This window comes from Pseudochaenichthys georgianus, chromosome 5, assembly GCF_902827115.2.
Source record: "Pseudochaenichthys georgianus chromosome 5, fPseGeo1.2, whole genome shotgun sequence".
Taxonomy (NCBI): Eukaryota; Metazoa; Chordata; class Actinopteri; order Perciformes; family Channichthyidae; genus Pseudochaenichthys; species Pseudochaenichthys georgianus.
Genome location: NC_047507.1, coordinates 42364785 through 42380253, shown reverse-complemented (window position 1 = coordinate 42380253; position 15469 = coordinate 42364785). Strand labels below are relative to the sequence as shown.

The following is a 15469-nucleotide window of genomic DNA, read 5'->3' as shown; positions in this document are numbered from 1 at the left end:
GCTCCGATTCTCCGGCCCATCTCACGCTCCATTGATCCCTCACTCGAGAACAAGACCCCGAGATACTTGAACTCCTTCACTTGGGGTAAGGACTCATTCCCTACTTGGAGTGGACAGTCCATCGGTTTCCTGCTGAGAACCATGGCCTCAGATTTGGAGGTGCTGATCCTCATCCCAGCCGCTTCACACTCGGTTGCGAACCGATCCAGTGAGTGCTGAAGGTCGCAGACCGATGAAGCCATCAGAACCACATCATCTGCAAAAAGCAGTGGTGCAATCCTTAGTCCACCGAACTGCAGACCCCCCCCCCCCACGAAATCCGCATTGTTCCTCCTCAATCTGAGGTTCGACAATCGGCCTGACCCTCCTTTCGAGTACCTTGGAGTAAACTTTCCCGGGGAGGCTGAGTAGTGTGATGCCTCTGTAATTGGCACACACCCTCTGATTCCCCTTTTTGAAAAGGGGGACCACCACCCCGGTCTGCCACTCCTTCGGTACCGTTTCCGACTTCCACGCAACGTTGATGAGACGTGTCAACCATGACAGTCCCTCAACACCCAGAGCCTTCAGCATTTCCGGGCGGATCTCATCCACCCCCGGGGCTTTGCCACTGTGGAGTTGTTTGACGACCTCAGTGACCTCCCCCCGGGAGATTGGCGTTGATCCCCCGTCATACTCCAGCTCTGCCTCTAACATAGAGGGCGGAGTTGTCGGGTTCAGGAGTTCCTCAAAGTGTTCCTTCCAACGTCCCAACACTCCATCAGTTGAGGTCAACAACGTCCCATCCTTACTGTACACAGCTTGGATGGTTCCCTGCTTCCCCCTCCTGAGGTGTCGGACAGTTTTCCAGAACAACTTTGGTGCCGCCCGAAAGTCCTTCTCCATGTCTTCTCCGAACTTCTCCCACACCCGCTGCTTTGCCTCGGCCACGGATGAGGCTGCTGCCCTTCGGGCCTGTCGGTACCTTGCAACTGCTTCGGGAGTCCCCCGGGATAACAAATCCCCGAAGGCCTCCTTCTTCAGTCGGACGGCTTCCCTGACCACCGGTGTCCACCAGGAGGTTCGAGGGTTACCGCCCCTTGAGGCACCTAAGACCTTGAGACCACAGCTCCCCACCGCGGCTTCGGCAATAGAGGCTTTGAACACCGACCACTCTGGTTCAATGTCCCCAACCTCCACAGGAATGCCCGAAAAGCTCCGCCGGAGGTGTGAGTTGAAGGCCTCCTGAACTTGGGCCTCCTCCAGACGTTCCCAGTTCACCCGAACTACACGTTTGGGCTTACCAGGTCTATCCAGAGGCTTCCCCCGCCACTCGACCCAACTCACCACCAGATGGTGATCAGTTGACAACTCCGCCCCTCTCTTTACCCGAGTGTCCAAAACATACGGCCTCAGGTCCGATGATACGATAACGAAATCGATCATGGACCTTCTGCCTAGGGTGCTCTGGTACCACGTACACTTATGAGCATCCTTATGTTCGAACATGGTGTTTGTTATGGCCAATCCATGACTAGCACAGAAGTCCAGTAACAAACCACCACTCCGGTTCAGATCAGGGGGGCCGTTCCTCCCAATCACGCCCCTCCAAGTGTCTCCATCATTGCCCACATGTGCGTTGAAGTCTCCCAGCAAGACTAAGGAGTCCCCTTCAGGAGCCCCATACAGGACTCTTTCCAGGGTCTCCAAGAAGGCCGAATACTCTGAACTGCTGTTGGGTGCATAAGCACACACAACAGTCAGAGTTTCCCCCCCCATAACCCGCAGGCGTAGGGAGGCGACCCTCTCGTCCACTGGGGTAAACTCCAACAACGAAGCACCTAACCGGGGACTTGTGAGTATCCCCACACCCGCCCGGCGCCTCACACCTTGAGCAACTCCGGAGAAGAATAGAGTCCAACCCCTATCCAGAAGTAAGGTTCCAGAGCCGACGCTGTGCGTAGAGGTGAGCCCAACCAGATCCAACTGGTACCGCTCCACCTCCCGCACAAGCTCCGGCTCCTTCCCCCCCAGAGAGGTGACGTTCCACGTCCCCAAAGCCAGCTTCTGTCGCCCGGGTCTGGTCCGTCGAGACCCTCCGCTTTCACTGCCACCCGTCTGGCAGCGCACCCGACCCCATCGATGTTTCCCGTAGGTGGTGGGCCCGCGGGACAGAGAAGCGGAGGTGTTGCCCACGTTGCCTTTTCGGGCTGGGCCCGGCCGGGCTCCGTGGCAAGCCCGGCCACCAGACGCTCGCCGACGAGTCCTCCTTCTGGGCCTGGCTCCAGAAGGGGACCCCGGGCTTCCTCCGGGCCGGGTATCCTCACTTCTTGTTTTTCCTTTCATGAGGTCTTTTGAACCAATCTTAGTCTGGCCCCTTGCCTGAGACCAATTTGCCATGGGAGACCCTACCAGGAACACAAGGTTCCAGACAACAGCCCCCAGGTTCATCAGGGCACACAAACCTCTCTACCACGGTAAGGTGCTGGTTCTTCAGAGAGGTATTGGAATGATATATTAGATAAATAGATAAATACTTCCTAAGTAGCAGATGAATGACGGATGTTGTTTCAACTACTGTAGTGCTGCTCAATTAATCGTATTTTAATCGCAATTACGATTATGGCTTGCAATGATTACGAAAATAACGTAATCGAAATATAACGATTATATTTTTATTTTATTTTTTATTATTTGAATTAATTATTTTTGTATTGGTTTTTCAGTTGAGTTATACTTAAAGTTCAGGGTAATCAACTGTTAAAAACAGACTGTTCACATTTTTTTTATCCAATAAATTGATGTTTTCAAAGTAAATGGATAATCGTTTTTAATAATCATGATATCAATTATTGTCCCAAATAATGGAGATTATGATTTTTGCCATAATCGAGCAGCCCTAGTTTCAACAGTTCAGGTTTTTAACAGTCTTATTGCCTGTGGTATAAAACTGTCTCTGAATCTGGTGGTTTTAGTCCTGATGCTGCGGCAACACCTGCCAGACGGCAGCAGACAGAACAGTTTGCGGCTGGGGTCTTTTGTAATCATTTCTTCAGGTGTAATCCACTGGTAATTACAGCATAACAGCAAACAGAGGAGAGACAGGTCCATCATTCAGTCAGCTATGTGACTGGACTGCAGAGGAGTGGTTATTATGATTTGACCTTTAGTACCATGAATGTTGAAAACGGTGTTTTTATGAATCCAGTTGATGTAGACATATAACAATATTCAAACAGAAACTGCATTGATAGGAACGGTCCGCTCAGCAGGCCCACATGTCTCCATCAGCTCTCATCAGTTCTCTGCCTGCTTCTCTCTGAAGGCCTGGAGGAAGCACTCTGTTATGAATCCCATGTAGGCAGATCATGATGTATACAAACACTGCCATATCAGATCATTACTGGTTTTATTCACATGTGTTTGTTTTCAAGCATATAATTATACCCTGCATCCATGAATAGAGTTTGGCTTAATAAAGCCTCTCCTGTTTCCATTCTTTTTCGTAGTTTTTTGAGAATATCTTGAGCTTGTTTTGAGTGATATGTACTGAGGAGGACGGTTTACAAATGTGCTTTCTGGAACACGTATGTAATGGGGCACTGTCTCACATGACCTCTAACGTATCTACATATAAATACTGTACGCAGATACAAATTGGCTTTTGATATTTCAATGTGTTGGTTAGTTCAATAGGCCTCACCTTTAAAAAAAGAAGCAGTGGTGGAATGTAACTAATACATTTACTCAAGTACTGTACTTAATGAACACAGACTCATTTGACTTTATACTGCTTTATCATTCCTTACTACATGTTGGAAGCAATATTTCACTATTTATTCCACAGAATGTATCTCCCAAATGTAGTTAATAGCTACTTTTCAGGTATGGATTCGTAATATAGAATATAAAGCAATACATAATTGTGTATTATTATAGGTTAAACTACCCAGCAGCATGTCAAGCCATTGAAAGAACCCCCACCTTTACCAAGTGCAACATCGACATTAATGCGTAATTCATTATACAACAAGAATGTGATATTTTTAAATCTGATATGGGCCATACATAAGTACACTTTTGAATGCAGGTGTTTTACTGACCCAAGTAAAATATGAGAGTACTTCTTCCGCCTCTCCTTAAAACAATGAGCTTAGGAAAAATCACTGAATGGCTCTGTTTGATCTGGAGAGGATGACCCGATGTAGCTGTTATCACTGGACGAAGGCTGCTCTTTAAGACGGACAAGGCGGTTACAGTGAGTCATGATCTGGATAGGGGCTTACGGTAAAAGAGAAATATGAGCAGCACAGTGGCAGCACTTAGCTTCTGGGAGAGTGCCATCTGTTTTATCTGTCCTTTATTCCCTGAGTCCCTCACCCTCACATCTATACGGTCTGCTCTGCTGCTCCACGTCTCCATATCAAGGCTGCTATCGATCCAAGGCTCCAACGGACCAGACTCCATCTTCAGTTCATATGACAGGCTGTGAGCTGCAGTGGAACCTTCAGAAGGCAAGGCAAGTTTATTCATATAGCACTTTTCAACACAAGGCAATTCAAAGTGCTTAAGACATTAAGAAAATGGCATTTAAAATCAGCCATTAAAAAGAAAAGCTAATAAAATAAACATAAAAAGAAAAAATACATGGATAAAAGTTACAGTGCAGTCTAAGATATGAACAGTTCAATTAAAAGCAGCGACAAAAAGAAAAGTCTTCAGCCTGGATTTAAAAGTAGTCAGAGTTGCAGCGGACCTGCAGGTTTCTGGGAGCTTGTTTCAGAAGACTCGTGTCAGTGTGCCCAGCCCGCACAGCAGCTCTTTGTCTCCAATAAGCCTTCTGAAGGTCAATCCCTCCACCTCAGCCGTCCTGACCGTCGTGTCAGAAAGATGTGGAGCGGCCGGGCAGTGAGAGGACATCTTTGTTCTGCTCACAGAAATCACCCTGAGAACTGAGGGCACATTTCAATTCTACAGTCAAATGATCATCAGTGGAACATCAGTGTTGTTAAATGAGGTGTGTAAGTGTGTACTTACTACCATTGTACATCCAAGCTGAGCTGGAGCAAGTGTACAGTAAAATACTGTATGTCAACAGGAAGCCATGCTCCTCATGTGATTCTTTGTCTTTTACAAAATGGCTGCAACACTATGACATTCCCATCCGATTGTGCATTCTTTGTGGGGCTAAATTAAAATCATAGCAGATACTACATCTTCTTTTCCAAAATTGGATGGCAGGATGCCGAGTTGAACATTCTTAGGATACGTTGACACTTTAAGTAAAGACACTCCGGGAACCAGGCGTTGAGCCATTCCTCAGAAACTGAGCTCGACTGAAACAAAAGAGCACAATAGAGTCTTCAGTGACAACACAGCAGGAACCATGCACACATCAGATACACGAGCATAGCCCACAGCTTCTGCAGCGCGTAGACCTTCATGAGGATTCTCTTTCATCCATATTGAGACCATGACTTCTTCAAAGGGTTCAGGGTCCACATCGTTCACAAAATAACAAGAGCATTGCTTTAACGTGCATGTTGGGATACAATCCTGATAGCGGACAAATGCTTCAAGTCATTCGAAAAATGATGCTCTTTAATAACATATCAATTAAACCAATTCACTGTATTTTGAATGGAAAGTTAAAAGGATATAAAGAGGACAGACAATGTTGTGCTCTTAAAACATCCATTACACAGAATGGTGTTAAAACAGCAAAAAGGACACAACCTCGAAACATGTTTGCGGAGCCCTCGCTCTGGACGCTGGGGTTCAGAGGAGCTGTAGCTCATGGGTGGAGCAGAGAGCCCCATAGGTTCAGGAGAGCTCTTCACCGGCCAACACTGTTAGATGCCGACGCAGAGGCATGGCGGCTCACAAAGGAGTCAACTCAAAGCATCTGGGACGTTGCATGGTGGCTGGCCGCTAGTTTGTATTTGCTTGATTTGCTGTGCAGCAGCATTTCCTAGAAGTGGAGATGTGTTCTGTCTACACTGTTGTTCTGAGGAACAGCTCCATCCTCACAGCCACTCAAGCACCTCGCCTCCTGCACCAGATGTACACCCATATACACCATTAATACACAACATTAGTACACGCATATTACACACTTATAAAACCAATATTACCCTTTTCTTACATCCATATTACACGTTACTACACCGGTTTTACATCCATATGACGATTAACACTAGGGCTGAACGATTAATCGATTTTAAATCGAAATCGCGATTTGAAATGATGCGATTATCAAATCGCAAAGACTGCGATTTTTTTTTACATTTTTTTTTAAACCATTTTTTTTTTTTTCCGTGTGTCAGTCATCCACACTAATCAGAAGTGCTGTGCTCCACATGTACCAACCATTGTTAATCAATCAGAAGTAGCCCATGATAGAAGGTGATAGACAGATTGATCCAATCACCTGCCAAGTGCTTCTGAAAGTGCCTGCCCTTTCCAAATGGCTTCCAATGGAGCTCTAGATGGTTTCTGGGTCAGGTCAGTAATGCTCCATCACATGTTTCTATCACAGGGTGAATCTTAAACTGAAGCTTGACATTAAAGCAACCCAACGGAAGTTTCATGTAAGTTTAGTTCTTTCACTCGTAGCTCGGGCTGCGGGGTGCTAGAGACGGGAGTACGTTGATACGACCTTCCTAGCCGGAGTTATGGCCGCATTTTACAATAAACTTCCGTTGGGTCGCTTAAAAACAAATATCGCAATTCGAATCGCAATCGCAATATTTGTCAGAAAAATCGCAATTAGATTTTTTCCCCAAAATCGTGCAGCCCTAATTAACACCCATGCTACACATGGACACAGTCTGTCAAATGACTGTGTCCACATAATACAGAAACCCTTTAAGGGTTAAGGAGTGGAGGTCCACAGAGACAATAAGAACACTGTATCCAGCAGTCACTCAAGTGCACACATGCATGACACATGCATGACTGTAATGTGAGTCTGGTCTCTGTCAATCCCTGCCCTTCTCATCACGATGCATTCAGTGTTGGTTCCTTTCTAATACCTCACCAATACTGTTTGAGGCTCATATTTGACTGTTCAAATGTTATGACAATGTTTATTGTCTGATATATCATATCAAATGTTTGATGACAGTCCATGATATTAGTTTTTGGAATAAATGTAACCAAAGGATGTAATGATTGAGATATTTTACAGGCAACATTTAACTTCTCAATAACGCTAGGGCGACAAAGGTCCCGTTGAAGAGAAGGCCGGCAGTAAAATACCAAAGTGAAATATGTGGTTAATATCCTGCCGCGGCGTTCATCTGTTGGTCAGATCCTGTGTTTGAACCGTCCCCTCTGCCTGCACGTGCTCTCCTTCTCCTGGCTGTGCACGTTGTAGCTGGTGAGCAGACTGAGTATCACAGGCTGCTCCTCCTCCAGGGACCCGGGTGGCACCGATGCCTGACTCCAGAGGTCATGGCGTCTGGGTCCGTGTCTCAGGAGAGCCTGGGTGTCTCCACAATGACAGGGTGGCAGGGTGGGAGGGGCAACTTATGTATTCTAATGGTGGCGCTTCATCGCTCGTTGACTCGGGGTGCAGGGATCAGCAGAAGTATCTCTGGCAGTATTTGCAGTAGTTGCTAAAAATGTGTTTGCGACTGTTAAAAATAGCCCTGTGTCTTCATACGCAGTATCAGTGGATACTAGCGGCAGTTTTGATGCAGCAGCACTACACTAGAGTCTAAGGCGTTACCTTACATTGAGTCCGTACACAGACCCAAACAATGTTCAGATATAATACAGCTCTCTCTGTATATGTCCCTCCCCTGCTGAGTGTCCTTTGTTCAGAGGCCCTCTTCCAACAAGACGCCTTCCACACACACATTGTATTTGCAGTCTGCAGAACGCACCGTTGTATTATTTATTCTGTAGGTGGTTCTAGAAACCTTGCTGTTAATTTCAAGGGTCTACTTTTAGTAAGCATTCAAAGCTTTTGCACACAAGCTAGCACTTTGAGTGTCACTACCTTTACCAAAGACATCCATCAGCAGATAACTCTTCCAACTCTCAAAGCACAATGGCGTGAGGGACTCCTCTCTGGTGAAAGCAACACCTAAGTGTTTTGTTTACAAGTGGAAGGACATTTGTGGGTAAAGTCACCGAGGAGGAGCTGACTATCCTACTTCTCTCTATATTCCACACTGAGAGTCTTTGAAGTGTTCATGTGTCTCTCCAGCCGAATGGATTGTAACTGGATTTCCGCCCTCATTGCTTTCATTGGAACTTGGTTAGGAAGGTATGCTGATGGTCACTGTGGAATGCTTCCATCAACCAAAGACAGTGTCAATGTGCACACATACGGGCGGTGAGTCTTTTTTAAGAAAGACTTGAATCTTAATCTTTAAGTCTGGCCCAGGCTCTCGTCACCTCACGCCTAGACTACTGCAACTCCCTCCTGGCTGGTCTACCTGCATGTGCCATCCGACCTGCAGCTCATCCAGAATGCAGCGGCTCGTCTGGTCTTCAACCTTCCTGAATGTTCCCACACCACGCCGCTCCTCCGCTCCCTCCACTGGCTTCCGGTAACTGCTAGAATCCACTTCAAGACAATGGTACTTGCGTACCATGCTGCGAATGGATCTGGCCCTTCCTACATCCAGGACATGGTTAAACCGTGCACCCCAGCACGTGCACTCCGCTCTGCATCAGCCAAACGGCTCGCTGCACCCTCGCTGTGAGGGGGACCCAAAATGGTGGAATGAGCTCCCCATTGACATCAGGACAGCAGAAAGCTTACACACCTTCCGGACTGAAAACTCATCTCTCTCGACTCCACCTCGAGCAATATAATGACTAACAAAGCACTTATATACTAATAAAGGACTGGCTTATCTAAAGCCAGTTGAGCAGCACTTGAAATGTTTGGCTCTATGAAACCTGATGTACTTTATGATTCTGTTTTCTTCAAGGTTGTGTCTTCCTGGTCGAACGCACTTATTGTAAGTCGCTCTGGATAAAAGCGTCAGCTGAATGCAACGTGATGTAAGATGCTCCTTTGTTGCCAAATGCCAGCACAGTCTCAGAAGCTGCCCTGTGGGACTGCTGCAGTTTATATCTCTGACTGGACGGATGTGATTTGATGCTGCAGCGAATCCATTCTAAAGACTTTCAATTCAATCAATGTCTTCATTTGTCAATGCCTGCTTGAAACTCCTGTCAATCAGGAAGGACTTCATTCTGTCCTTTAACTTGAAGGATGATTTACCAAGATTAAACATTTTTATAAAAAGTGTTCCCTTTTTCGTCTAAAAGTAGCACCACATGTGTGTCACTCATTTGGGTCACTTTTTTGATTTATTTCCTTCCCTGAGACATTCACAAATGAAGGCTCAGAAGGAGAGAACAAACAGTGGTCTCCAGGTAATCCAGTGGACAGCGCTGAGTCCTGCTCTGCCTCGGGTCAGCTGTGAGACTGCAGGCTGACAGGAAGTCAGAGGAGATCCTGGTGCCTACTGAGAGGAAGCACTTATGTCTGAGGGCAGAAGTCACACATCAGGGATATATAGGCCAAGACACTTGAAACTGCGTATACACACACACAGAAAGAGAAAAGGAAGGACACACAGGTGGTGAAGCAGAGGGGAGTAGGCTGTGCGTGTGTCATATATATATATTTTTTTCTACCAATGAAATAGTTTGTCTTCAATCCAGGAGAGCTGGTTTGTCCTTGTTGAGCACCGTTCTTCTGCCTGTCCACGTGAACTCTCTGTATTTGGGTCTGCTCGAATCGGGTCAACACATTGTTTGGACACGTCTAATTACCTTTGAGTGTCTCGGCATCAGGTTTGACTCTCCTCCCTTTGCAATCTCAATGTGAGTCTCTTTTTGAAAAAGCATCCATGCAGGTTGGTGCCTAGTTTGATTTGGTTGCTCCAAAACTCTGGACCTCTGATCACGACCAAAATGTTTATTGTCTTGGCGATTGGCTAATCTTCATCAAATGGGAGTGTCTTGGTACGAGCAGTGTGTGCTAAGGTCGAGAGGACGAAAAGCTCGTCTGCATCAGTGAATGTCTCCTCAGCTCTCAGGGGGACTTGAGGGGTCTGCTGCAGGGTCCCAGTGGTCAGTCACTGCGCCGTCGATGTGTGTGAGCATCAGTGCAAGTGTGGATCGTACTTCATTGTACCCTCATAGACCCACTATTGTTCCCCAATGATCAGACACACACACACACACACACACACACACACACACACACACACACACACACACACACACACACACACACACACACACACACACACACACACACACACACACACACACACACACACACACACACACACACACAGCGATAATAGATGTGTCTCTGTGTCGTGATGAAGTCAGTCACAGTGTGCATGAAGTCATCCAGCTCACAGACACCACACTCCCCTAGTAGGGGGGGGGGGGGGTCATATAGCTGGGTCAGGGGCCCTCCAGATCTGTATCCTTCCACTGGATGGATGCCTGGGTAGTGTACTGGCTCAGGACTTCTCAATATGTTCTGTCTCCGTTTGTATCCGTGTACAGGAGCTGAACAGAGCATTGATGTTCCAGTGGTAGTGGTCTTCCCTGCATGGGGTCAGTCTATGAACGCCTCACCTGCATAACATCATGACAGGTGTGTCCTGTCCGTTACCCTGGAGGCTCATGAGGTGCAGGGTCTGCTTGCTGGTCTGCATTGATATGGTTCATGTTTCATGATGCCTTTATGCAGATCAGAGCAGAGTGCATTCTGTTAAAGGCTGACAACATTAGCTTTTTTAAAAACCTATTTCCTAGTGCGGCAAACGTTATTCATTTATTATTTGTTGATGACTGTTTGGATGATTAGCGCTTTACAGAAAGTAAAAACATGCTTTTCTCATGAATGTTTTTTCCACTCTAAACTCGGTACTAAGTCAATCCCAACATTCTGAAAACCTGACGCTTCTGGTCATTTCTACTGCGGGTACCACACACTGTAGGAACACAATTCATTTCAACAATTATCTTAATGGAAGTGTGGACTAAAGCAATATTCACTAGTACTTCGGAGCTGCAGAGATATCAAGACCTACAAGTCCTTAGCCAATCACATTTGTCTTGTACACATTCTCTCAAGAAATGCATTTGTTATAGTTTTGAATAATAATTAGACTTTTGATTCAAAATGAATCCCTCCAATATTGTAATCATATCCAAATTGCAATTTCAGTCAACATAATTGCAATTAGACCTTTTGTTCAAATTGCTCAGCCCTAATTGTAAGTATAATTCAGTGGTGAAATCACATTGGTTTTACTTTAGTAATTAATAACTGCAATTCTGGTGTTGACAGCCTTACACATCGAAATGCAACAGTACAGATAACAGTCATTGTATCTCCCGCTTCAATGACTGTCCACCCTGCCTTTGAGGGTAGTCATCCAGAGCATGTGCCAACACAAGGTCTGTCTGAAGCGTACTCATGTAGTCTTATCCTCACTCTGCCATAGGAGAATCACTCCGGTAAAGGCAGTAATATACTGTAAAAGAGCATCTAGCAGCATCACTGACTATGACTATCAACTCTGACATCTGAAACCTTCCAATTTGATTACAAGTAGAGTAAAAGAACCCGTCCAAAGCAGTGTCGGAAGTGTATTGATCAGAAATGCTGTATAGGGCTAAAGGCCAGACTAAGCCAAGCAGCACTGCACTGATAGCAGTCTCTTGACTCAGCACACATTAATAATACATGAGATCAGCGGTTTTCAAAGTGTGAGGCGCCTCTCCCCTGGGGGGCGCCAGAGAGCTTCAGGGGAGGCGCAGCGTGAGAAAAGACAATAACGAGAAAAAGACGAGTAAAGTGACACTTGCACAATTTTGGCTGTCTGTGGAGACCGAGTTCCCCGACCTCGCCAAAAAGGCTGTAAAAGTGCTCATTCCCTTCACCTCCACCACGTGTGAGCGCGGGTTTTCCGCATTGACTTTGATCAAAGCAAGTGCCGGTCAAGGCTGCGCGCAGCCAGAGGATGATCTGCGTTTAGTCTCATTGTTCCCACTAAAGTAGGGGTGAGTGTATAAGGAGGCAAAGTTTCGTTCAGCGTGTTGCCGGGAGCATATAAGGATGTATCCACGATGTTGGACATTTTAAAAATGAAAATAAAATATGTGTTGAGAACACGGTGTGCGGGTCAGCACGACAGATTCAAACACACACACAGAGACGAGACAAGAGGAGAGAAACAGTCTTAATTTTCTCTTACTGGACCTCTTTGAAATGCAATTGAATACCCCTGCATTATAGCAACAACAACAATAATAATAATAGCAATAATAATTGGGAGGGGGGGCGCGGCTGTTCTTATGTTCTCTGAGGGGAGGCTCACCTTCCCACACTTTGAAAACCCCTGCATTAGATGAACCTGAAGAAGTTTGGCTTTGTGCCGTACTTTCACAAACCAGACTGAGAGATCACTGTCTGCTCATTCAAAAAGGATTCAAACAGAAAACAGCTTCTGGTACTGTAGCCAGGACATGACCTCAATGACTTGGCAGGGTAACACAGCAGCAAGGAAGGGCCACATCTAAATAGGGTTTTCGGATGATTTTGTTAACAAAATAGTGTATCAATGTTTAAACATTTCTCAGTTAAGCAGCAAATGCAACATTAAACTATTGATAGCTAATTGAACATGTTGAACATAAGTATGCCACTGAGCTGTCTTTTACTGTAGTAGCAGCCCTTTTATTGTCCAGTCCTGATGAACATGAGATTCTCCATGAGGATGAAACAATCTGAAGACTCTAAGAAGACCTGTCGGGGTCCAGCTCTGGGGATCCTTAAGGCCCTGACACACCTACCCGATTTTGGGAGTCAGAGGCCGTCAGAGGCAGTTGGGCATTCGCGGTGCCCTACTCAGGTTGGTGTGTCCCGCACCGTCGTTGCTTTACGGCACATTTTAACACCTCCCTTTCAACATGTTGAATCGGCCAAAGAAAGTCGGCCAAAGAAATCACTCTGATTGGCTGTTGCCTCTTTTGAATGACGAATACACACTACCGCTGCCTGCTGGTAAGGACAGTTATTGCCACTCGTCGACTGAAGTCTTTGCGGTGTGTTCGTAGGCGGGCGGCGTAGGCGGGCGGCGTAGGCGGGCGGCGTAGCAGACGTAAAAGTCGGGACGCCTCACGTTACTCCGTCGCACTGGAACACACCGCAAAGACTTCAGCCGACGGTCAAGAAGAACGTACGAACTGCGCATGCGTGAGTGGCAATAACTCTCCTTACCAGCAGGCGGCGGTAGTGTGTATTCGTCATTCAAAAGAGGCAACAACCGGAAGACAGACTGCGTGATAACCGAGAGAAGAAGAACAGACTGTGTGATATAAACAAACAACAAATAGCGTGTGCGTTCCATGTTCCCTCTACAGCGAGAAGCTCACGGGGCTTTCCCGAACCTGAGTCGAGAGCTGGAGGTAAATGAAATCTCAGATTTGCCTTCTTAATAGTTTGTTTGGGTCCCTCACTTCCGTTTCGCTTCTCATGCACTGATTCGCTAGCTGAACAGCCAATCAGAGTGATTTCTTTTGCCGACGGCCTTTTACCGACAGCCTGCGGAAGGTGTCGGCACGGCCGAAAAGACATGACGGGGCGGGACACACCAATCTGAGTAGGGCGACAGGACGCTCATCGACAGCCCGACATCTATCGACGGCCGAAATCGGCTTGGTGTGTCAGGACCTTAGTTGTAGAATCAGCTCCATAGCAGGCAGTGTTCCAACCAATTTACAACAAGAGATACAACAAAAGCAATATTGTGACATCGCCTAAATGGAAGGTTACAAATACTGATCTTTCAAACTGAAGTCCAGAAGACGTATCAGGGACAAACAAAGATCTGAATTGAAATGCACTTACCCAGATTTCCTGATATGCTCTCAGAGATTGAAAACCCTGGCTGGAGTCAGACATTTAGTCTGAAGGCAAAGAACCCCTACAGTCATACTTTTCAAATGTCAAGTGTTTATTTTGTGCTTTTCAAAAGGGCAGCTTCACACAACAGTGCTTGACAGGAGGAATACAACTCTGGTGCTTCATTCTACTATGAAAACACACACAAACACTCATGTACACACAAAACACACAATCCCAAAGTGCATGCATAAGGTCCGAGAATAAGGTGAACAGAGCGGACATCTTGCTGAACATCTGCACGCTGACAGACGGTACGGCGGAGGTCCTCACATACTTCATGTATGTCTGCCAGATAAAGAGAGCAGGACAGATGGCAATCCATGGTTGTGGTTGTATTGTCTGTTTAGCTTAGGAAGGTTCCCAACGGAGTGAAATGACCCGGAAGCACCTCAGTGTCAGCCGTGATAAGAGCTATTTGAATGCTCTATAGGAAAGGATCTAAAAACATCCGTTATAATCTCCTTTAGTTTAGGAGACACTGGACCATCCTTTACATGTGTGTGTGTGTGTGTGTGTGTGTGTGTGTGTGTGTGTGTGTGTGTGTGTGTGTGTGTGTGTGTGTGTGTGTGTGTGTGTGTGTGTGTGTGTGTGTGTGTGTGTGTGTGTGTGTGTGTGTGTGTGTGTGTGTGTGTGTGTGTGTGTGTGTGTGTGGTCTTTGCAGCAGATGTCTACAGAGCCCTCAGAGCCTCATGGCCTTAGGCGACACACTTCTTTATGGAGCATGAAGGTGAAAGAATGAGATGCATTGTGGGGAAGGACACAGGTAGTGTGTGTCCTACACTTTAATTGTTAATGTGAGGGGGTTGAAGTGGTTCCACTCCATGTTACGCTGATGGCCAAACAGCTGCTATATGTTAAGGTTGCAGGTTTTAAGGAGAACAGATGCATTTTGGGTATCTCAGTTTAGTTTGATTTAGATTGTAGATGTTCTGTAAAGTTTAAGGTGTCATGCTTTGACAGATTAATGGTGGCACAGAACACTTAGTAGTGCAGAGCATCTTCCAATAGGAACACTTTACCAGACTGGGTTTTTAAGATGGATACAATTATATTCTAATGTCTTTGAGATCTGGATGTTTTGTTCCCATCCAGATCCTTCCACGGTTATGCACTGAAGCAGAGAGCTTGAGTGGGGTGTTGGCACACTCAGTGCTCAGCTGGTTTTGTTGACTTGACGGCCATCATCAACTTCTTTTTCTCTGTGTCTGGCTGTTTCTACATTTCTACAATATGTCTTAACATTCCTTAGATTCCCGTCAGGCTGAAACACATTCACTTTTTGAAAGTCCAGTTTGAATACTTAAAGTGTACTCTTTTAACTATACAGTAACAAACTAAGGTCACTTACACAGATACCATCCATATCTGGCATTGTTACTCTTCAGGATTGGTCTTTCTTTGGCCGTGCCCCTTCCCCACTCGATCCCCCTCGTGCTTCATGCATTGTTCTGCTGCCATGACCGTTCTGACCTGAAGCAGTCAGCGCCTGACAGAACTGTGCTGAGGGCCAGGTGCAGTTCAAACTAT

The 15469-nt window shown here is 46.2% G+C and overlaps 1 protein-coding gene across 1 annotated transcript in view; it reads left to right on the top strand.

The window, feature by feature from the left end:
* cntn2 (contactin 2) overlaps positions 1-15469 on the top strand; it is a 52951-nt gene that overhangs the window by 7668 nt on the left and 29814 nt on the right.